This window comes from Electrophorus electricus, chromosome 22, assembly GCF_013358815.1.
Source record: "Electrophorus electricus isolate fEleEle1 chromosome 22, fEleEle1.pri, whole genome shotgun sequence".
Taxonomy (NCBI): Eukaryota; Metazoa; Chordata; class Actinopteri; order Gymnotiformes; family Gymnotidae; genus Electrophorus; species Electrophorus electricus.
Window position 1 is genome coordinate 180,856 of NC_049556.1, and position 22,038 is coordinate 202,893.

Consider the following 22,038-nt stretch of genomic DNA (forward strand, 5'->3'; position numbering starts at 1 on the left):
CATTGTTAGATGTACTTGAAGTTGTTAGCACATGTTAATGTTTTCGTTTGTGCTTTTGTTTCTGTGCATGTTTAGAGTTCATCGTTTGTATCACACTACATTGCGTGTTTAATGTGAGTACCACAGTGTTTTTTGTTTGTTCTTGATTAATAAATGTCTGTCCACATCGAGACAGATCTGAGTGTCCTGCTCCTTGCCCTGTGGCACTCGGCCGTCACACCTAACTATCAGCATGGGGTTAGTCTCTATGCTTGTCTTCCATTGCGTTTCAAGCCAAACCGTATTTGAGGTTCAAAGTATATACAAGAAGACACTTATATTAAGAGGGGGAAGAATGATCATGACCAACACAGACTGGTAGTTTTCAGCCTGAGGAAAGAGACACTCTTCATTTTATAGATATGAAAAGAAACCCTTTGACAAGAACCTCAACACACACAATTGAACACTGACACAGTAACTCAGCTGAGCTCTCTGCTGAGCACAAGCTCAATTCACAGACAAAACCTCCCCAACAAAGGACCCACTCACACTCACTCAACCAGGAACACCAACACCTACCCCCCTAACGAAAGACCCACTACCACATGAATATGTAGTATTAGCAGAGAGGCGGCACACACACAACTCCACTGGATTCTTTGTCAGAGCTTCATGTTATCAGCAGAAATGGGGAGATGGAGAACAACAGTTCTACAGTCCTGGAACAGCTCACAAACACTTTTATGTTCTACCATTAATACTGCATGACTATTTAACAGTTAATCCCATACAAGAATCTGAGAAACAGATTCACAAATTCAGCAGATTAGTGAATCAGTGTCACGATCCCATCGCTGCATTCATCTTCTTTCTGTTTCTGTTTCCATCCTGGTTTTCATCTCCATGTGATTCCTTGTTTTGGTTTCGTTAGTTCAGCCCCTCGTTTAGTTCTCTGGCCTTCATTAGTTTCCCCTGTTCTTCGTTTCTACCTTGTTAGGTCGTGTTTTTAAACCCAATGTTTTCCCAAGTGACTTGCTGGTGGTTGTTCTAGCCGTTATCTCCTCGTTGTGTTTGTACTAAGCCGTTGTCTGAGCTCTTGTCTTGTTTCACGTTTATTCAGTCAGTGTTCTGGGTTCTGCCTTGTTGTCTGTGTATCTGTACCTTGTTTTCTCTCCGTTTGTCTTTTGATTTATTTTCCAGATTTTGTACTTTTTGTTTAATATATTTCCTGCATCTATTCGTATCAGTGCTATGACCCTGGACTGTCTTAATGACCCAGATTCTGGATTTGCCCTTAATAAATCTCGCTCTTCTCAGTGTCTGCGTCCAGCTCTCTATCGCTCCACGTTACACAGTGTGTGTTCATTCTTCATAAACCTTCTAAACACTTAGAGAATGCTGGATAGGATGTCCATAAGTAACAGATACTGTGGAAGTGTGAAACAGCAGTAGTGAATCTGCTCATACCACAGCACACACCACTGCCCACAGAAACATAAATGACTGACACCCCCTTGTGTTCAAAACCTTCAGCACTCTAAACTACACTAAATGTGTTTTATCGTGAAAGATTCGTTTCTTTCTCTATTTTGGACGTTTGTGAAAACAGCAATCAGTTTCTCCACGCCCTTTGAGTTTAAATGAAAATTTATTAAAAGTTATTTAGCATGTTAAAGTGTCTTGCTTAGTTTTTTTATTTAAATGAACAGTTATACATACTTTTATTTTTACTGTTTTTAAAATGTGTTTTTTAAAATTGTGTTTTTTAATAAATTAATTATTTAATTGTTCATATTCATATGTTGCCTCTTTTATGTTTATAGTGCTGATTTCATTTGTTCAAGCTGCACTTGCTCAAGGTGATTAATATTCTGTTTATATATTATTTAAAACCCAAACTGCCATTACTAACTCTAATCAGCTACATATCATACCTCCCATGCAGCATAAATCTATGTTTACACAATAATTTCTCTTTTCTGTACTGCCATCATTGTCCACTGTTGAGCTGGATGATCTGTAAATGATCTTTGCTCTGTTGCTAACAACACATTCTATAAGATGTTTTATCGTAATCTGTTGCCAAGCAGATTTTTACGACCCCAGGTTGGTCGTTTTGTTTGTATGCTGTATGTACTCTGTTTCAGGTCGTGTCTCGTCGTCCACGTCACCAGGTGCTGACGGCCCTTAGTGACTGCGGTGCCCTTTTGTCCCGATTGGCTGTTCCACGTCACATGTACATCCCACCTGAGTGAGAAGAGCCACTGCAATACCTCCGCATACATCGTTGAAATGTGACTGATTTGTGCCTTTGTTAGTACAGTTAGTTTTTTTGTGGTATTAAGTATGCGAGCATTTGTGTTTCATTTGGTTACATCTGTGTAATTATCGGGAGTGTGTGTTTTGTTTTAGAACTCGTGTTTTGTGGACTAGACCTTCGGTGTTCTGACCTGTGCCTCATACATGACTGTCATTTGTGCCCCATTTGGAAATTGGTTGTGGATGTAAATTGTGCATATAGTGTGTTATACTAATTTCATTATTCTGTCATTATATGTTGGTTGTAGTTTGGGAAGTAGGGAGGTGATGCCATTTATTTTCAGCTTTCTCTTTGTCTTCTGTTTTGGTTCAGGGAGTTATGGGGACATTATTGTTGTTCATTTATGTTTGTCTGTTATTTTCTCGGTTAGGTATGTTACCTACTGTTTTCATTCTAGGACTGTATGTTTATTATTTTGGCACTGTCATCTCCCAAAGCACACCCCTCTAAAAAATAAATATCTCCTTTTTACTTTATGTCCTTTTCCCTGTCTCTCCTTTCCGTTACGGTCCAGAGTCTAGAACGGTTCATAACACATACAAGGAGTGCGGAAACTGCTGTTTTCACAAATATCCTAATTAAACAAAAGTGAAAGAAATGAATCTGTCACGATAAAACATGTTTACAGTACTTTAGAGCACTGAAGGTTTTGAACACAGGGGGGGGGGGGGCGTCAGTGATTTATGTTTCTGTGGACAGTGGTGTGTGCTGTGGTATGAGCGGATTCATTATTGCTGTTTCACAGTTCCAATGTCTGTTACTTATGGACATCCTATCCAGCATTCTCTAAGTGTGTATTCATTCTTCATATAACCTACTAAACACGTTATTAAGAGGAAAGACAGTCCAGGGTCATAGCACCGATACGAACAGGTCCAGGAACAGAAAGCAAAAACAAAAACAAAATCTGGAAAATAAATCAACAGACAAACTGAGAGAAAACAGGGTACAAATACACAGACAAGGCAGAAACCAGAACACTGACTGAATAAACGCGAAACAAGACAAGAGCTCAGACAACGGCTTAGTACAAACACAATGAGGAGATAACGGCTAGAACAACGACCAGCAAAACACTGAGGAAAACACTGGGTTTAAAAACACGACCTAACAAGGTAGAAACGAGGAACAGGGGAAACTAATGAAGGACAGAGAACTAAACGAGGGGCTGAACTAACGAAACCAAAACAAGGAATCACATGGGAACAAAAACCAGGATGGAAACAGAAAGCACATGAATGCATCGCTGTGGGAACCGCACCGTCCGGTAGGGGACGATCGTGACACAGATTCACTAATTTGTTGAATTTGTTTCTGAGATTAGTGTATGGGATTAATTGTTAAATAGTCATGCAGTATTAATGGTAGAAAATAAAAGTGTTTGTGAGCTGTTCCAGGACTGTAGAACTGTTGTTCTCCATCTCTCCATTTCTGCTGATAACATGAAGCTCTGAAAAAGAACCCAGTTGAAGAACTCCACTATATTCTTTTTCAGCAATTCATGTTATCAGCAGAAATGGGGAGATGGAGAACAACAGTTCATCCTGGTTTCCTGTGCAGTCCAACTACAGCAGTTTCACTCTCTGACATGTGATGGACGTAATTCTCATTGTTACTCTTTTTAGGTGATCTCGCATTACTAGATGCTCACACATTACTCAATGAGCACTGGTAAAATGGTGTTTTAAATGCCGTTGTAAGCACGCCAAAACGTTTAGAGCCCTTACAGCGACGCTTTTTACGGCTTTTCAACTGACATATAAACGGTGTAAAATGCGGCGTTTTTAGATGGTTTTTGGAGCAGATTTTACAGCGTAGTGAAAAACATTTTGTGGTGTAAAAGCGTCCAAAACAAATTTTACAAATAAAACGCGTTTCATTTGAGGATAATTTTGACCACTTTGCCTTGTTGTCTGTGTACCTGTACCCTGTTTTCTCTCGGGTTGCCTGTTGATTTATTTTCCATATTTTCATTTCCATATTTTTCTTTCTGTTTAATATATTTCCTGGATCTGTTCGTATTGGTGCTATGACCCTGGTCTGTCTTACGGACGCAGATTCTGGATTGTCCCTTAATAAATCTCACTCTTCTCATCGTCTGCGTCCAGCTCTCTATCGCTCCACGTTACACAGTGTGTGTTTTCTTCATATAACCTTGTAAACACTTAGAGAATGCTGGATAGGATGTCCATAAATAACAGACACTGTGGAACTGTTACGCTTCCAACAGGAACAAGGCGAGAGGTAGAATGCAAAATGCAGGAGGCGGTTTATTAAATGAGGAAACACGAACGGTAAAATAAACAGAGGCTAAGGGGTGCTGAGAGTAATATAACACACGGCTGGACTACACAGAAAAGCACTGACAACAGCGGCAAACCTGACAGAGAGACGTAACTTACCATAGACCAACAAGCAGAAGACCAAACTACAGAGCTTAAATAAGCAAGACAATCAGACACTAAACAGATACACGGGAACAGCGGAAGCTAAAACAAGGAGTGGAATAGGGGAACAGACAGGGGCGGAGAAAACGAAACTAAGGCATGGAACCAGGGAGATCTGGAAGACAGGGAAACCGTGACATCAGGCACGGGAGGAGGGTGGCCATTCGTGACAGGAACTGTGACACAGCAGTAGTGGATCTGCTCATACCACAGCACACGCCACTCTCCTCAGAAACATAAATCACTGTCGCCCCCTTGTGTTCAAAAACTTCAGCGCTCTAAAGCTCTCTAAACATGTTTTATCACGACAGTTTAATTTCTTTCACTTTTGTTTAATTAGGATGATTGTAAAAACGGCAGTTTCCCCACTCCATTTGAAGCAAAGTTTAGACTGTATACTTGTTAAAGTAATAAACAGGATGTTATGATGTTTGTGGTTAAATGAACAGTTATACATACTTTTTTTAACTGTGTCTGCAATGTTTTGCCATCATGTTTTCTTTAAGAAATTAATTATTTCATTGTTCATATTCATATGTTCCTCTTTTTATGTTTATAGTGCTGATGTCATTTGTTCAAGCTGGACTTGCTCAAGGTAATTTATATTCTGTTGATTTATTTCATATATTTGTAATGCTGAAGGGGTGGAGAGTGAACACACTTGCGAAGTGCCGACGCATTGGATGTTATGCGAAACTGAACTAACCAGGGAAGCCATAATATAAGGGACGGAGGGGATATAAAAACTAAATGTGTTTATTAACAGACACAGACTAACAATACCGACCAGAACAAAGAATAAGCAAACATAAGAGGAACAGGCTAATAGGGTGAGGGCGAGACTAAGTTAGACAAAATAACATTAACTAAAGCTCACAGACAATATTACAGATAAGGGAACAGCAGAGAACCAAACAAGGAAAACAACAGAGGGAAACTAAACATCAACGCGGGATGGGGATGCGATTAAACAGGAATATACAAGCTACATGTGATAGAGAACAAATGAGATCTAATGAGAGACAAGCAGGCATTGGAACAAACGACATAACTAAACATACAGGAGCCAGAACAAACGACATATAACTAAACACACAGGAGCCAGAACAAACGACATATAACTACACACACAGTGGCTAGAACAAACGACATATAACTAAACACACAGGCGCCAGAACAAACGACATATAACTAAACACACCTAGGAAAGGGCTTCACACAGGAATGTAATCAGAGACAAACTCAGAACAGCTGGACACAAAGGGGAGGAGACACGGAACCATGGAGACCAACGACAACCTGGAAGTGACTCGGTTGCTAGGGAAACGGGGAACGCTCAGGTCTGCGGACGTGACAAATTTAAACTCTTTAGTTCAAATAAACTCTTGGTAGTCAGTAACATAATACACACTGAGTCCACATGTATTCTGTTTCTTGTGGAGGGCAAAATGGAAACTATAACTATGCTTTTACTCTGCTGTTACAAAAGTGTTTAAGTGACATAAAAGAGCATCTCAGTCCTAATTACAAATGTCACATTACTGGACAAAGTGTCCAAGGTGGTACTGAATGGAATAATTAAGTGACTCACAGTCATGGGTTCACGTTTTACCCTCCAATCACAATCAGATCCCACATAATCTCCAGATAATCTCCACAAAACACAGTGATTAACAGATTAGAATGCAGCATCGTGGGTCTAACCTGTTTGTTATAATATATGTAAATACAGAGTGACTCCAGGAAGACACTGGGGGTCAGTCAGCTGTAACATGCAGTGTTCTCCATCTCTTTCCACAGATTTACCCACAACTACACTGACTGTGGAGCCTCAGAGTCCTGTGTTCACTGGAGAGTCAGTCACTCTGAAGTGTGAGGTTCAGGGTTATGATGCGTGGACATATCAGTGGTATAAGAAGAAAGCACAGAGTCAGTGGACTACAGTGTCTCAGTCTGTGTTTGACACTGTAAACAGAGACACTCTCACCATCAGTAGAGATGCTGTAGTTAATGGGGATCAGTACCAGTGTAGAGGAGCACGAAATAACAGACCAACAACATCACAGTACAGTAACACTGTTACCCTCACTGTACATGGTAAGATTACTGTCATTTCAGGAATTTAATGTCTATTTTATTAATTTTAATTATTGTTTGTTAAATAATTTACACTATTTGTATTCAGTAGCATAACACACACTGGGCACAAAGGAAATTGTAGTTGTAAAGTAATTACACAGTGCATTGTATTAGATATATATTGTATTTACAGTTACACTACATGATACTGGAACTGAAATGCAAACTTACTTCTTTTCTTGTTATCTTAATGTTATTATGTCATTACAAACTTATAATGGATCTTAAAAGTGATGCACAAAATTTATAACAATGAGTGAGCTCTGTTAGAGCAGGTGAAAACAGGGCTGTACTGTGGTCCTACAGGACTTTTATTTTGACAGCCCTACTTTAAAGGCATTTGTTTCCCCCCTGCACTACAAGACCTGATCTCACTAATAGCGCCCCCTTCTGTGCTGAAGAAGAGAGTACACAGTGACCTCACATAGTCTGGAGCAGAGAGACGTGTACTTCTCAGTAACCAGCAGCCAGTGTTCAGTTTTAGTAGGTTTTATAAGATTCCAACACATGAAATTATTGAGAGGTGAACATAAAAGCAGAATTTAAGTACTGTGTGATTTCTACAATGGAACCTGAGCTGGTTCTGACTGTGCAGTATAATTGTATAAAAATATTCAGTAGAGAGACCATCACACTCACATGTGAATGAGTTGGAGTGTAATCCTGACCCCAACCCCATCTCAAAGTCCAGTTAAAATCCAGTAACAATGTTAACAGCATGTCTATAACAGCTTGTTATGTATGCTAAGATGGTATGTATTATACCTGTTACATGTTCAGCGACTTATCAGGTTAACTGAAACTTTGCGCGGTAAGGAGACGTGTGGAGAAGAGCGAGATTTAACAGGAGCAAAACCAGAATCAGAGTCGTTAAAGCAGTCCAGGGTCATAGAGCCAACACAGAGAGCATGGGGACACATGAATAACAAGACAAGGGCTAGGATACACGAAAGCTAGGAAACACAAAGCAAAAGTGCATGAAGGCAAACAGGAAGCAGGCTATAACAAAGACTAGGGAACAAGGAGGCTAAGATAACACAAAGGCAAGGAGTGAAAACTTACAGGCTTTGCAAAAACATCAAAACAACCAAACACATTCAAGCCTAACAATGAACAGCAAAAACACCGGCATCAAGACAGGGTTTAAATACAAGAACCAAAAGGTAAAAACAAGGGACACGTGCAAGCAATCAAATGAGGGTAGGAGGAAAATTAAACTAAAGGTATGGAACCAAAACACACAAGACAGGGAAACCACGCAAGCTAGAACCTGGGAGGGACTAATCATGACATTAACATCTACAGACACTCTAAATAAAGTGAAAACAACTGCATTAATCAGATTATAAACAAATCTGACATAAACAGTTAATTAAAAGTCTGTTGATTAATCTACTGGTTCAATACTGCTGCACCATGGTACTGAGAATCTATTTTAATATATTTAAACTACTTAAATACTTCATCTATTTGTAATCGGAGAATGTTAGTCATTTATTTCATAGATATCTCTATGCGCTCTGCCTTTACATGTCCTGAACTGTGTTTCATCTCCATCAGCAGTTAAACCTACACCTGAACTCACATCAAGCCTTAAAGGAGCTGCACTGGTGGGAAACCCAGTGACTCTGCACTGTAAGCTGGACCAGTCTGCTGGATGGAGCTTTTACTGGTCCAGACACACACAGAACCCTGAGAATGAGACCAACACTGCAGCAAACTCCTACAACATCAGCTCAGTGGCGCCCTCTGATGGAGGCCAGTACTGGTGCAGAGCTGGCAGAGGAAACCCAGTCTACTACACACACTACAGTGATGCACTGTGGGTAAACGTTACTGGTGAGGAACAGTTTATAGTGTATAACTACCGTAGAAATTAAATTTATCAGTTAGATATTCAACAATATCAGTACTTGTCAACCCTCAGTAAAAGTTGGCACAATATTAGATTACAAGTGTCACTACATGTACTGTGGAGTCTTGGACATGTGCACAGATTGGCCACTAGAGGGCAGCAGTCAATTACACTTTAGTAGAAATATGACAATGCAAATCAGAAAATGTTTAATTTTCTGAATAACAGGAAGCTGTCATATCTGCTACAGGACATGCTTTATGTGTTCCTGAATTCATGGATTTATTCAGCATTAAAACATACTGGACCACACAGCAGTGACTTGTTTGAAAGATTTAGATTTAGTTCTGTATACTAGTGAGTTTAAAGTGTATAATTATAGAAAACATTGTGTTGGTTATCTGTGTGATAGATTTAGGTCTGTACAGTAACTCTGACTGTACATGTTAAGATCACAGTCATTTCATGAATTTAACATCTATTTTACTCATTTAAACTCTTTATAGAAATGAGCAGAACACACGCAGTCCACATGTATTGTGTTTACTTATTAAGGGTAAAAAATATACTGTAAATGTACCTTTATTCCAGTAATACTGCATGGTATTATAGCAATGAAATGCAAACTTACTACATTTCTTGTTAATATCATTACCAACTTATAATGGATCTTAAAAAATAATACACAAGACTGTTGTTTTGGCACCCCTGATTTAAAAGCATTTGTTTGCACCCTGCACTACAAGACCTGATCTCACTAATAGCGCCCCCTACTGTGTTGAAGAAGAGAGTACACAGTGACCTCACATAGTCTGGAGCAGAGACGTGTGACAAATCATTTTGATTCATGTGATGTTTTTGTTCCTATGAGTTCAGCTGGTGATTCCTCTTCTCTTGGCCTGGGTGGTTTGGCTGTGGGACTGAGTTTGGTCGTGTTCTTCATCTTACTGACCCTGCTGTGGTGCTACAAAACCAAAAAAGGTCTGAGATCAGCTGCAACTCATTTATGAATAGTTTAAATATTATATGTTTGTATGATACACATCATGAAACCTTTTACAGTATTAAACACTTTTCTTTTATTTCCATGTTGCCTTGGAGCAGAATCTCCGTGTCGCTGTACTGGGAGTCAGTCAGACATTAATCAGACATCAGATCAGACCCAGAGAGAGTCAGGAGGTGAGGGTTGTCAGTCACACCACTGCACACTGCTCAGACCATGAGACAACAGCAACTTTCCTTATTAACAATTAACTTAAAGCTTTATCTTCTCTAAGACAATTTAAATAATCCTTCATCACTTGTGATTCATTCTCTACTGTGTCCAGTAATCTTTCAGTTTAGCTTTATTTTCCTTTAACCCCAGAAGCTGCCCACATATATGACACAGCTGAGCCAGCAGACAGGAGCAGCACAGGTAATGATTTTATTTCCCACTGAGTGTAGCAGTGAAAGACTTGCACAGAGTGCAGCTTTACAGTAAAGAGCAGCAACCTCTTGTAGTAATAAACACACTGCAATCTGTGATAAACACACTGCACTCTATGTCAGATGAACCTGCAGACGACCTCAGTGATGTCACTTATGCTCAGGTCATGAAACACAACAAGAAAAGCAGGAATAAAGGTACATCCACATCTCCCTCACACTGGGATTTAATTCACACATGAGACAAAGGAAACACATGCTGGTCTCCAAAAGCAGCAGCAGTGCATTGTGGGAATGAAGCGTGTATGATGAGATGTTATTGGCTGGTGGGTTAGAATGCTAAAGGTCAGCAAGAGGTCACAACTGTGTTTGCTTTGGTTTTGTTCTCTGTTACTGCAGACACTGGTGCTGGACCCAGTGAAGTCACTTATGCTGAGATCAAACTGAAACCAAAACAGTAAGCAAAGAAAAAAGAAGGTGCATGAAAAGGAGAAACTTTAGTCACCTACAGCAGTGACACACCAAGATACAGCTGACCTGAAGAACTCTTAAGATTCTACGTTTTGATTCACTACTTAGTAACATTGTGTGTTTAGTTACCGACTGTAGGTTATTCAGTTAATGTTGTATTCATTCATTTGGAGGGTTGGAGTTCTTCCTGTGGTCTAATTCAGTCTCTTCTGTCCCTACTAGAGAAGAGCAGTGTGTACTCAGAGCTGAGGCAGGACACACAGAAAGGTCAGAGCTCCAAGATCTATGGTATGATTTCAGAGGTACCAGGCTGTACTGAGCCAATACTGGACGCAAAGACCTAAAGGAACACTATAACTGGTCATAAGAAGACCTTAAACCAGTCCTTCAAAACCAACTAACAGTGAAGGAAACAGAGCTGAAGCCAGTCAGCAGATATCACGCCATAGAGTGCTCACTGATCTCCACTCCATTCATTACTGTCAGTAGCAGCTGCTGTGGTTGGAGGATTTTTAATAAACACGACTCAGTGAAAAAGGAGCCAGTGTTCATTTTAAACCTTGTTTCAAGTGAAACTGACTAACAATGCAAAGTGACTTCTGCTCAGGTTTATAATAATTAAACAATCCTGAAACATGTAAGAGCCCTTCACTGTTTATGTGCATAGGACTGAACCTACCAACTTTGTTAAATATAGGACAGTTAGTGTGGAGCTGAACTGACAGTGATTCTATGTACATTAAACAGAAATAATGACTGATCCTAATGAATGTTTTCTGAATCATCTTTGTCAAGGTTGTTGAGGAACAGCACAGACTGCTGGGAAACAGAGTTCATCCTCCTGTGTTACTCACTCAAGCTGCTACAAGACCAGGAGTTTAAACCCTCTTATCCAAGTGTTCATTCATTTATTTGGTTTAAACACATTTTAAATGATCATGTCAGATACTCATGTCTACAACAGGAAGGTGTTTTATAACAGATGGAGATGTAATAGGTTGGAGGTAAAATCTCTTACAGTGAAAGAATAGTTTCACCATAATGAACATACTAGTCTTAGTGTAGAAATGCTTGATAACATTTTAATTGTTCTGTTTCTTTGTTTTATCATGTGAATCTAAATATGAAGTGTACTGGTTGTAGCATAAACATACCAGGAGAATCAGATTCAGTGGTGTTGGAGTTCCTTCTCTGTAGAGGAGATGAGTGTATGAGTTCTGTGGGGCTTCATAGCCAACAGACTTTCTGTCTTTTCAGCAGTTCTGAAGCTTGTGATTGAGTGACTGTTTATCTTTGTGTGTTTGTTACTAGAGTCACTCAGAGAGACACATTATACTCCACTTTTTAACCTTTGAGCCTAGATTTTTTATTTTTTTTGCAGTGTTATGTAACTGCACTTTGTAAATAAAAGACCTGGAGATTCCTGGTGATCTTCTGTAGTGAGCCTCACTAGGGTGAAGGAATCAATATGTATTTTTTTATTTTGTGATTATTTGTGATTAAATTTTCTATTATATTTCTGTACTTTTCTAAATGTCTCTGTAACTTCTCTGTGCTGTGGTGTCTGTATGTGAGGTATCAAGGTCAGGAGGTGATGACTCTCAGGAGGTGATGACTCTCAGGCCTCATCTACACCTCTCTCTCTCTCTCTCTCTCTCTCTCTCTCTCTCACTCCTCACTCTCTCTCTATCTCTCTCTCTCTCTCTCTCTCTCTCTCTCTCTCTCTCTCTCTCTCTCTCTCTCTCTCTAGTATCAGTATCACAGAACTGGACTGTCTCACCATTACTAATGACACCAGATCCACCCCTTTTACTTTATTATAGTGTCAGTATATAGTGTATATACACTATTACTTTATTATAGTGTCAGTATGACCGAACTGGACTGTTACTGTTGCTTTGTCTTCCTGGATATTTTATCATTTCTCGGGGCAGTGGTAGCTCAGTGTTAAGGTAGTTGACTTGTAATCAGAAGGTTGTGGTTTTAAGCCTCACCACTGCCAAATTGCCATTGTTGAATCCCTGAGCAAGGCCCTTAACCCTCAAGTTGTGTTCTGTCATAATTGTAAGTTGCTTTGAATAAAAGCATCATGGTATTTTTGACCTATGCCTGCTGTTTCAGATTGTGGTACTGGATGTGTGTTTAGGATTTATCCACCACACATTAAACTCACTCGGGTTAAACTTTGGTTCCTCACATGTTTTCTGGTCTTGTGTGTGTGTGGACGTCACTTTGTCAGGTCTGTCTGGTTTTCTCAGTATGTGTGTGAGGGCACTGAGACTCAAAACACAACATCTGAAACCCTTTTAACTGGTTGGATCATTTTATTGATGTTTTAGTAATACAAGACTCTAGAGATTATATTTCAAATAAAGAATTTTATTGGTGTTTTCTTTGTTTTATTATTATTTACTGTGAATGCAAAAGGCAAAGATGTGCTTTATGTACCTTGACCAGATGCAAACATTCTGTAAAGCAACATTCCTGAACTTGATAAAATTGTTATAAAAACATTTATAACTGGGGCCCCTTTCATATACAATGCAATATTTCATGTGCCATTTCACATAAATATTTAACACATATAGTTCTTATACTATATAACATGTATGACGGTGGTTCTTGGTCAAATACCTAAAGAAATAATGTCATTTGAACTTACAGTGATATGCTCTCCTACATATGGAGAATTACCCATCAGCCACCATTCACACAAGTGTTACTCTCCTACTTTAGCACAGTGCAAATTCAGTCATCAAGCTCATTATTTTTCACTGATTTTTGTAGCTGTATAATCAACCACCTTGTGGTTTTGGTTATGTTTACTTCATGATCAGTTTCATCACAGATATGACAATGGTTTTATTTCTTGATAAAGATATTGTACCGACCAGAATCACTGGATATTCTAATAACTATCAGACATAAGCCTCAGTATTATTGGAATTGACAAATGTTATTACATTTACTGAATAATGTTTAAAAATACTTTAAAATATTTTATATATTAACCCATCCTCTGGATTCAGGAAGGATTGTGAAACGCCACATTAAATATATCTAGAGTTACGATGAGCTTCCTCAACCAGGGGAACTGTTAACTAAGGAAAACTTGGACGATCAAAGAAAATACTTTTGAAATTATTTCCCAAATGTAATATCTTTGTCTGCTCCTCCGTCTGATCTGTTTACTTTCTATTTATCCAGACGATATCCGAACTGTAGAAGGACGGCTTTCTGCGCATGCGTATCTACTTCTCCAGTATGAGGGCGGCTCATTAACATTAAAACATTAACAAAAAGACGCGTGGACATTGTGGACTGTTAATTAACCCTTCAGAAGCAGGAACTGTGTTTTATTTTACAGAGTGGGACAGGTTGGTCAAGGCCTGTATTTATTTCTGACGCACAGCATCGTATAATTTCCCAGGTGGAAACTTGTGCTGTTTCAACCAGAACAACCACCACATCAAAACACAATTCTTTGAATTAAAATTTTAAATTAATGTCTGACCACTTCAAAGGTTCAAAAGGCTTTATTGTCATTTCAGCTATATACAAATGCACAGCAAAAACGAAACAGTCTTCCTCCAGGACCATGGTGCAACACAAAACAAGTGAAACAGACAACACACTACACCAGTGAAAACAATACAATACAGTGCAATAATGTCATACAATAAATGCAGGACAGGACCAATACACAATAAACAGACAGTGCCTTTATTTTTACCAGTGCGCAGTATTGGGAATATGTAAAGTGGATTATGCACAGGAGTCAGTGACATGCTATACTGAACATAGCAGTCACTGGTAGCAGCCAGAACAGTTCAGAGTACAGTGCTGATTTAGTACAGCACTCTAGTAGCAAGTAGGAATAATGTGCAAGAGGGCAAAAGGAGTGCATATTGTGTGTGTGTGTGTGTGTGTGTGTGTGTGTGTGTGTGTGTGTGTGTGTGTGTATAAGCATGGATATCACTCTTAGTGTAGAAATGCTTGATAACATTATAATTGTTTTGTTTTGTTTGTTTTATCATGTGAATCTAAATATGAAGTGTACTGGGGATGCCCATTGTGTATTGGTCCTGGGGAAAGGAATTGGACCTCATCAATAAATTAATTTTTCTATAATCAGTACAAAAGCGATTTGGTTTAGTTACCAACAAACAAGGCAAACAACATAGACTAGAGCTAGGAGTAGCAAGACCATTTTTAAGGAGGTATTCAGCTTCATTTTTCATAAGTGTATGTTTGGCTGGATTCACATGATAAGCAATTCTTTCACTGAGTGACTATCACGACATCCACATCGTGTTTAAAAACCACAGTGCGAGAGGGAGTATCCGAAAACAAAAACAGGTGATGGTACATTAATCGTATAACATTGAGTTGGGCCGACTCAGGAAGACGTCCTACATTAGAGGGGATGTCTTTAAAGGATTCGGAGTTGGGTAGGCGAGCAGAAGGACAACAATTTTCAAGCTTAAACCATCAACTTAAGGGAAATACTCAGATAAAGGGGCAGGGATGGGGCTACAACTAGGGGTAGAACAGGTGCACTAATACTACCATTATCATCTGTGGAAGCATAGCATGAAACAGCATTTCAGCATGTTGATGTGACATACACTTTTTCTTACGATCGGGTGTGTGTATCACATAATCCATATCACGTAATTGTGATTTAGCCATATATGGAACAGCAAACCTGGTGTGAAGGGCAGAACCTGGCAAAGGCAATAAAGATAACACTTTGTCTTCTTCCTGAAAGGATCAGTGAACAGCTCGTAAATCATACCTGGCTTTCGTACGGCACTGGGAGTGGTTTACGGTTTTGTGTGCTAGATCACATAAGGAGCGTAAACACTCACAGAACTTGCTAACATAATCAAGGACGTTAGAAAGCTGCTGGTTCAAGCCCCACCACTGCGAGGTTGCCACTGTGGGGCTCTTGAAGATGGCCTGTAATCCTCAGTTGCTCAAGTTGTACTCAGTCATAGTTGTAAGTTGCTTTGGATAAAAGTGTCAGCTAAATGCCATAAATGTAAAGACTGAAGGAGGTGTGTTGGAACTTCCCCTTTTGGAGATGTTCCCTCTACCCAGCTGTCTAGTCATCACAGTTTGGTCCTTGTTCAAGTCTCTCAGATCCTTACACTTGCTAATTTTTCCTGCTTCCAACACATGGAAGTAAAGCCCTGCCTGTTCACTGGATGTCTAATATCTCCATCTTACAGCAGGGGTAGACTTCACTATCCAGTGAACTATACCAGTTTCACATTAAAGCTGAGGAGAGTCAGTGTGAAGTAATGTGTAAAACACTAATCTGTGGTCTAGTTGTTGATTACTTAAAATCTAAAGTCTGTTATGAAATACACTTAGTGTTTCTTTGGCTGCTGAATATCTCATCTGACATCATTGCAATGATAATGAAGACAATTTATATGGTTGTTATTTATTTAACTAGAACATAAAAAAGTAAACTAGTCCAACAAAGTAAAAGATCATTAAAATAAATGAGAATATTCTAACATTGGAATAAATGACACACAATAGTAACATGTGCTTAAAAGTGAAAACATTACTGCACGATGCTTCATATAAACTGGTGGTCAGCTGGCAGTAAGTTAGCAGAGTTCAAACATTCAATCTCACATGTGAAATGACTTCAAGCAAACAGAACAATGTCCTTCCATCTTCAGTATTTTCCTTTAGACTCTCACTCCTCTGAGAATGCATTTTTAGTCAGAGCTGTAGAAAAACATTAAACACAGAAATCAAAGTGAAGGTGTTAGAAAGCTCCCCCTGGTGTTATTGGATTATCATTTAATAAATGTTTATTGCAGTCTTGGTCTTGTAGTTCAGAGAAGGAAAAAAAGCGTGTCTTGTCTCCAACGCAAGCAACATGTCGACAGTTTCAATGATTGTGGGGAGAAAATCAGTATTTTATTATACCAGCATATAAAATAGTTTTAAATGTCTGTTTACAAAAGTGTAAACTATGTATAAAACTTCTAAGTTGTTGGTGGTTGCGGTTCCCATGGTAACCTGCACTGTTTTGTTTTCATTCATCTCTCTGCTCTGTCGTGACTGTGTGTTGTTTGGCTCTAGTTAGTGTGTGTATTTACACTCATGTTTCTTTTAGTATTTGCTGTCTTGCCTAAAGTAACATTTTCTGGTTCCAGTCATTGTTCTCTTCACTCTTGTTTTTAACTACTGGTTTCATGACCATATGCTGTTTTTATAAACCATGATTTTTATAGATTACATATGACAGACACTTTACTGCCATGTGTCCTGCTTGTCTTAGCAGTATTAAGAGTCATGACAGAGTGGTGAAAGTCATAAAAACACAGAGAAGAAAGACCAACCTTACGATGCGCTTTCAGATTCAGACAAATGTAAGATTGGTTCCTCTTTTCTTCCAGTGTGTGTAATGTGTGTCTAAGAGGAAGAGTTCTCACCGTGAGCTCTGTAGCATTTGACCCCCAGCACGATGGACACTAGCAGATATGGAGAGACTGCCAGTAGACTACTGAGCAGACTGAGGATGGAGAATGGAGCTTCTGAATGGGATAGAGCTGATAACACACACACACACACACACACACACACACACACACACACACACACACACACACACATACACACACACTCACACACACACACACACAATTAATCACAGCTGAAGAGCTACAGTGCTTCTGTGACTCTGCAGAGCGTTGAGGGTGAGTGATGGGATAACGACATGAGCCATGTGAACAAAGACGTTTATTTTAAACAGATGAAAAACACGAACAGCTACAAATGAGAAGCCACATGACGAAACATGGAAGTGAACATAATGGAATGGAATGATAAAAAATACAATTAAACTAAAATAAAAATATAAACCAAAGAAAAGTGACACTCATTGCAAACAAGCCGTATAACTTAATTGATTCATTTATTCATGTGGTAGCCACACAACCACTTTACAAAAATTATAATATCAACACTACACAGAACCTGTTGCACTGTTTATTTTAACTGGGTAATAATAAAAGGCTGTGTGTGAGTGAGAGGAGTTATTTATGTGCTGCTGCATATTTGCTCTGCTACAGTTAAAACTAAACTGAGCAGCAAATCCAAAGAGTTTATATCAGATTTGTTTATAATCTGATGAATTCAGTTGTTTTTCACTTTATTTGGGTGTCCAAGTTCATATCTGTAGATGTTAACCTGAGAAGTCACTGAACATGTAACAGGTATAATACATACCATCTTAGCATACTCAACAAGCTGTTATAGACATGCTGTTAACATTCTGTAACTGGATTTTAACTGGACTTTGAGAAGGGGTTGGGGTCAGGATTACAGTCCTGCTCATTCACATTGTGAGTGTGATGTTTGCTCTACTCAATATTGGTGTCCAATTAGACTGCACAGTCTGAACCAGCTCAGGCTCCATTGTAGAAATCACACAGTACTTAAATTCTGCTTTTATGTTCACCTCTCAATAAGATCATGTGTTGGAATCTTATAAAACCTACTAAAACTGAACACTGGCTGCTGGTTACTGAGAAGTACACGTCTCTCTGCTCCAGACTATGTGAGGTCACTGTGTACTCTCTTCTTCAACACAGAAGGGGGCGCTATTAGTGAGATCAGGTCTTGTAGTGCAGGGGGGAAACAAATGATTTTAAAGTAGGGGTGTCAAAATAAAGGTCCTGTAGGACCACAGTACAGCCCTGTTCAGTGTTTCACCTGCTCTAAGAGAGCTGATTTGTTGTTATAAATTTTGTGCATCACTTTTAAGATCCATTATAAGTTTGTAATGATATAGTAACACTAAGATAACAAGAAAAGAAGTAAGTTTGCATTTCAGTTCCAGTACCATGTAGTGTAACTGTAATTACAGTACAGATCTACTACCATGCAGTGTAACTGTAATTACAATATATATCTAATAAAATGTAGTGTAACTGTAATTACAATATATATCTAATACCATGCAGTGTAACTGTAATTACAGTCTATATCTAATACAATGTAGTGTGTAATTACTTTACATCTACAATTTCCTTTTTGCCTAATAAACACAATACATGGAGTGTGTATTATGCTGCTGAATACAAATAGTGTAAATTATTTAACAAACAATAATTTAAGTTAATGAAATAGACAATAAATTCCTGAAATGACAGTAATCTTACCATGTACAGTGAGGGTAACAATGTTACTGTACTGTGATGTTGTTGGTCTGTCATGTCTCTCTCCTCTACACTGGTACTGATCTCCATTAACTACAGCATCTCCACTGATGGTGAGAGTGTCTCTGTTTACAGTGTCAAACACAGACTGAGACACTGTAGTCCACTGACTCTGAGCTTTCTTCTTATACCCCCACTGATATGTCCACCCATCATAACCCTGAACCTCACACTTCAGAGTGACTGACTCTCCAGTGAACACAGGACTCTGAGGCTCCACAGTCAGTGTAGTTGTGGGTAAATCAGTGGAAAGAGATGGAGAACACTGCATGTTACAGCTGACTGACCCCCAGTGTCTTCCTGGAGTCACTCTGTATTTACATATATTATAACAAACAGGTTAGACCCACGATGCTGCGTTCTAATCTGTTAATCATTGTGTTTTGTGGAGATTATCTGGAGATTATGTGGGATCTGATTGTGATTGGAGTGTAAAACGTGAACCCATGACTGTGAGTCACTTAATTATTCCATCCAGTACCACCTTGGACACTTTGTCCAGTAATGTGACTCTTGTAATTAGGACTGTGATGCTCTTTTATGTCACTTATAACGGTTTTGATAAGAGGAGTGAACTCTACTGCCCCCCTGTGTCAGTAGTATGTCCAGGCAGTTACTGTCTCCTGCTCATTCACATGTGAGTTTGATGGTTTCTCTACTCAATATTTGTGTACAATTATACTGCACAGTCTGAACCAGCTCAGGCTCCATTGCAGAAATCAGACAGTACTTAAATTCTGCTTTTATGTTCACCTCTCAATAAGTTCATGTGTTGGAATCTTATAAAACCTACTAAAACTGAGCACTGGCTGCTGGTTACTGAGAAGTACACGTCTCTCTGCTCCAGACTATGTGAGGTCACTGTGTACTCTCTTCTTCAACACAGAAGGGGGCGCTATTAGTGAGATCAGGTCTTGTAGTGCAGGGGGGAACAAATGCCTTTAAAGTAGGGCTGTCAAAATAAAAGTCCTGCAGGACCACAGTACAGCCCTGTTCAGTGTTTCACCTGCTCCAACAGAGCTGATTTGTTGTTATAAATTTTGTGTATCACTTTTAAGGGCCATTATAGGTTTATAATGACATAATAACACTAAGATAACAAGAAAAGAAGTAAGTTTGCATTTCAGTTCCAGTACCATGTAGTGTAACTGTAATTACAGTATAAGTCTAATACCATGTAGTCTAACTCTAATTACAGTACAGGTCTAATACCATGTAGTGTAACCGTAATTACAGTACAGCTCTAATACCATGTAGTGTAACTGTAATTACAGTATAAGTCTAATACCATGTAGTGTAACTGTAATTACAGTACATCTTCAATTTCCTTTTTCTAGTAAACACAATACATGGGGTGTGTATTATGCTGCTTAATACAAATATTGTAAATTATTTAACAAACAATAATTTAAGTTAATGAAATAGACATTACATTCATGAAATGACAGTAATCTTACCATGTACAGTGAGGGTAACAGTGGTACTGTACTGTGATGTTCTTGGTCTGTTATTTCGTGCTCCTCTACACCGGTACTGATCCCCATTAACTACAGCATCTCCACTGATGGTGAGAGTGTCTCTGTTTACAGTGTCAAACACAGACTGAGACACTGTAGTCCACTGACTCTGAGCTTTCTTCTTATACCACTGATATGTCCACCCATCATAACCCTGAACCTCACACTTCAGAGTGACTGACTCTCCAGTGAACACAGGACTCTGAGGCTCCACAGTCAGTGTAGTTGTGGGTAAATCTGTGGAAAGAGATGGAGAACACTGCATGTTACAGCTGACTGAGCCCCAGTGTCTTCCTGGAGTCACTCTGTATTTACATATATTATAATAAACAGGTTAGACACATGATGCTGCATACTAATTCTAATCTGTTAATCACTGTATTTTGTGGAGATTATCTGGAGATTATGTGGAATCTGATTGTGATTGGAGGGAAAAACGTGAACGCATGACTGTGAGTCACTTAATTATTCCATGCAGTACCACCTTGGACACTTTGTCCAGTAATGTGACACTTGTAATTAGGACTGTGATGCTCTTTTATGTCACTTATAACAGTTTTGATAAGAGGAGTGAACTCTACTGCCCCCCTGTGTCAGTAGTATGTCCAGGCAGTTACACTCTCTCCTGCTCATTCAAATGTGAGTGTGATAGTTTCTCTAATTAATATTTGTGTCCAGTTAGACTGTTTGTCGACTACATTATGCTGTTTGTCGACTACAGTTCAGCATTTAACACTATCATCCCCTCCCTACTCACTACTAAGTTGGAGGATCTAGGACTGCATACATCCCTGTGCGACTGGATCTCCAACTTCCTAACTGACAGACCACAATCAGTACGGGTGGGCAACTGCGCCTCATCCACCCTCACCCTCAGCACTGGAGCTCCTCAGGGTTGTGTCCTAAGCCCCCTGCTCTACTCACTGTACACCTACGACTGCACAGCCACTTCCAGCTCCACCATCATTGTCAAGTTTGCTGACAACACCGTTGTCATGGGTCTGATCTCGGACAACGACGAGAGGGCCTACCTGGAGGAGATTAAACACCTAGAAAACTGGTGCCAGGGAAATAATCTCCTCCTAAACGTCAGCAAGACAAAGGAGCTGATTGTGGACTGCAGCAAGAAGCAGGAGCAGCACTACCAACCTGTGAGGATCAATGGAACCACGGTGGAGAGAGTAGATAGTTTCAGGTACCTTGGAGTTCACATCTCGCAGGACCTGTCCTGGTCCCGCCACACCAACTCCCTGGCAAAGAAGGCTCGTCAGCGTCTTTACCACCTCAGACGCCTAAGAGACTTCAGATTGCCCTCCAAGGTACTGCGGAACTTCTACACCTGCACTATCGAGAGCATCCTCACAGGGAACATCACAGTCTGGTTTGGGAACAGCACCAAGCAGGACAGATAAGCATTCCAAAGGGTAGTGCGTTCAGCAGAGCGCATCACTCATACAGAACTTCCTGACCTGCAGACCATCTATTAAAAGCGGTGCCAGACCAAGGCCAGGAGGATTGTGAAGGACCCCAACCATCCCAACAATAGGCTCTTCTCTCTGTTGAGGTCAGGGAAACGCTTTCGCTCCCTGAAGACCAAGACAGAGAGACTGAAGAGGAGCTTCTTCCCACA

At 39.5% G+C, this 22,038-nt stretch overlaps 1 long non-coding RNA gene across 1 annotated transcript; it reads right to left on the bottom strand.

Moving 5' to 3' along the window:
* Positions 1-15,111: 15,111 nt before the first annotated feature.
* On the bottom strand, positions 15,112-18,867 carry LOC118240602. The gene is made up of 3 exons (XR_004775515.1): positions 18,835-18,867; positions 17,104-17,220; positions 15,112-16,390 (listed from the first exon to the last, which is right to left on the bottom strand). It is a non-coding gene; the product is annotated as an uncharacterized LOC118240602 (long non-coding RNA).
* Between the last annotated feature and the right edge of the window lie 3,171 nt (positions 18,868-22,038).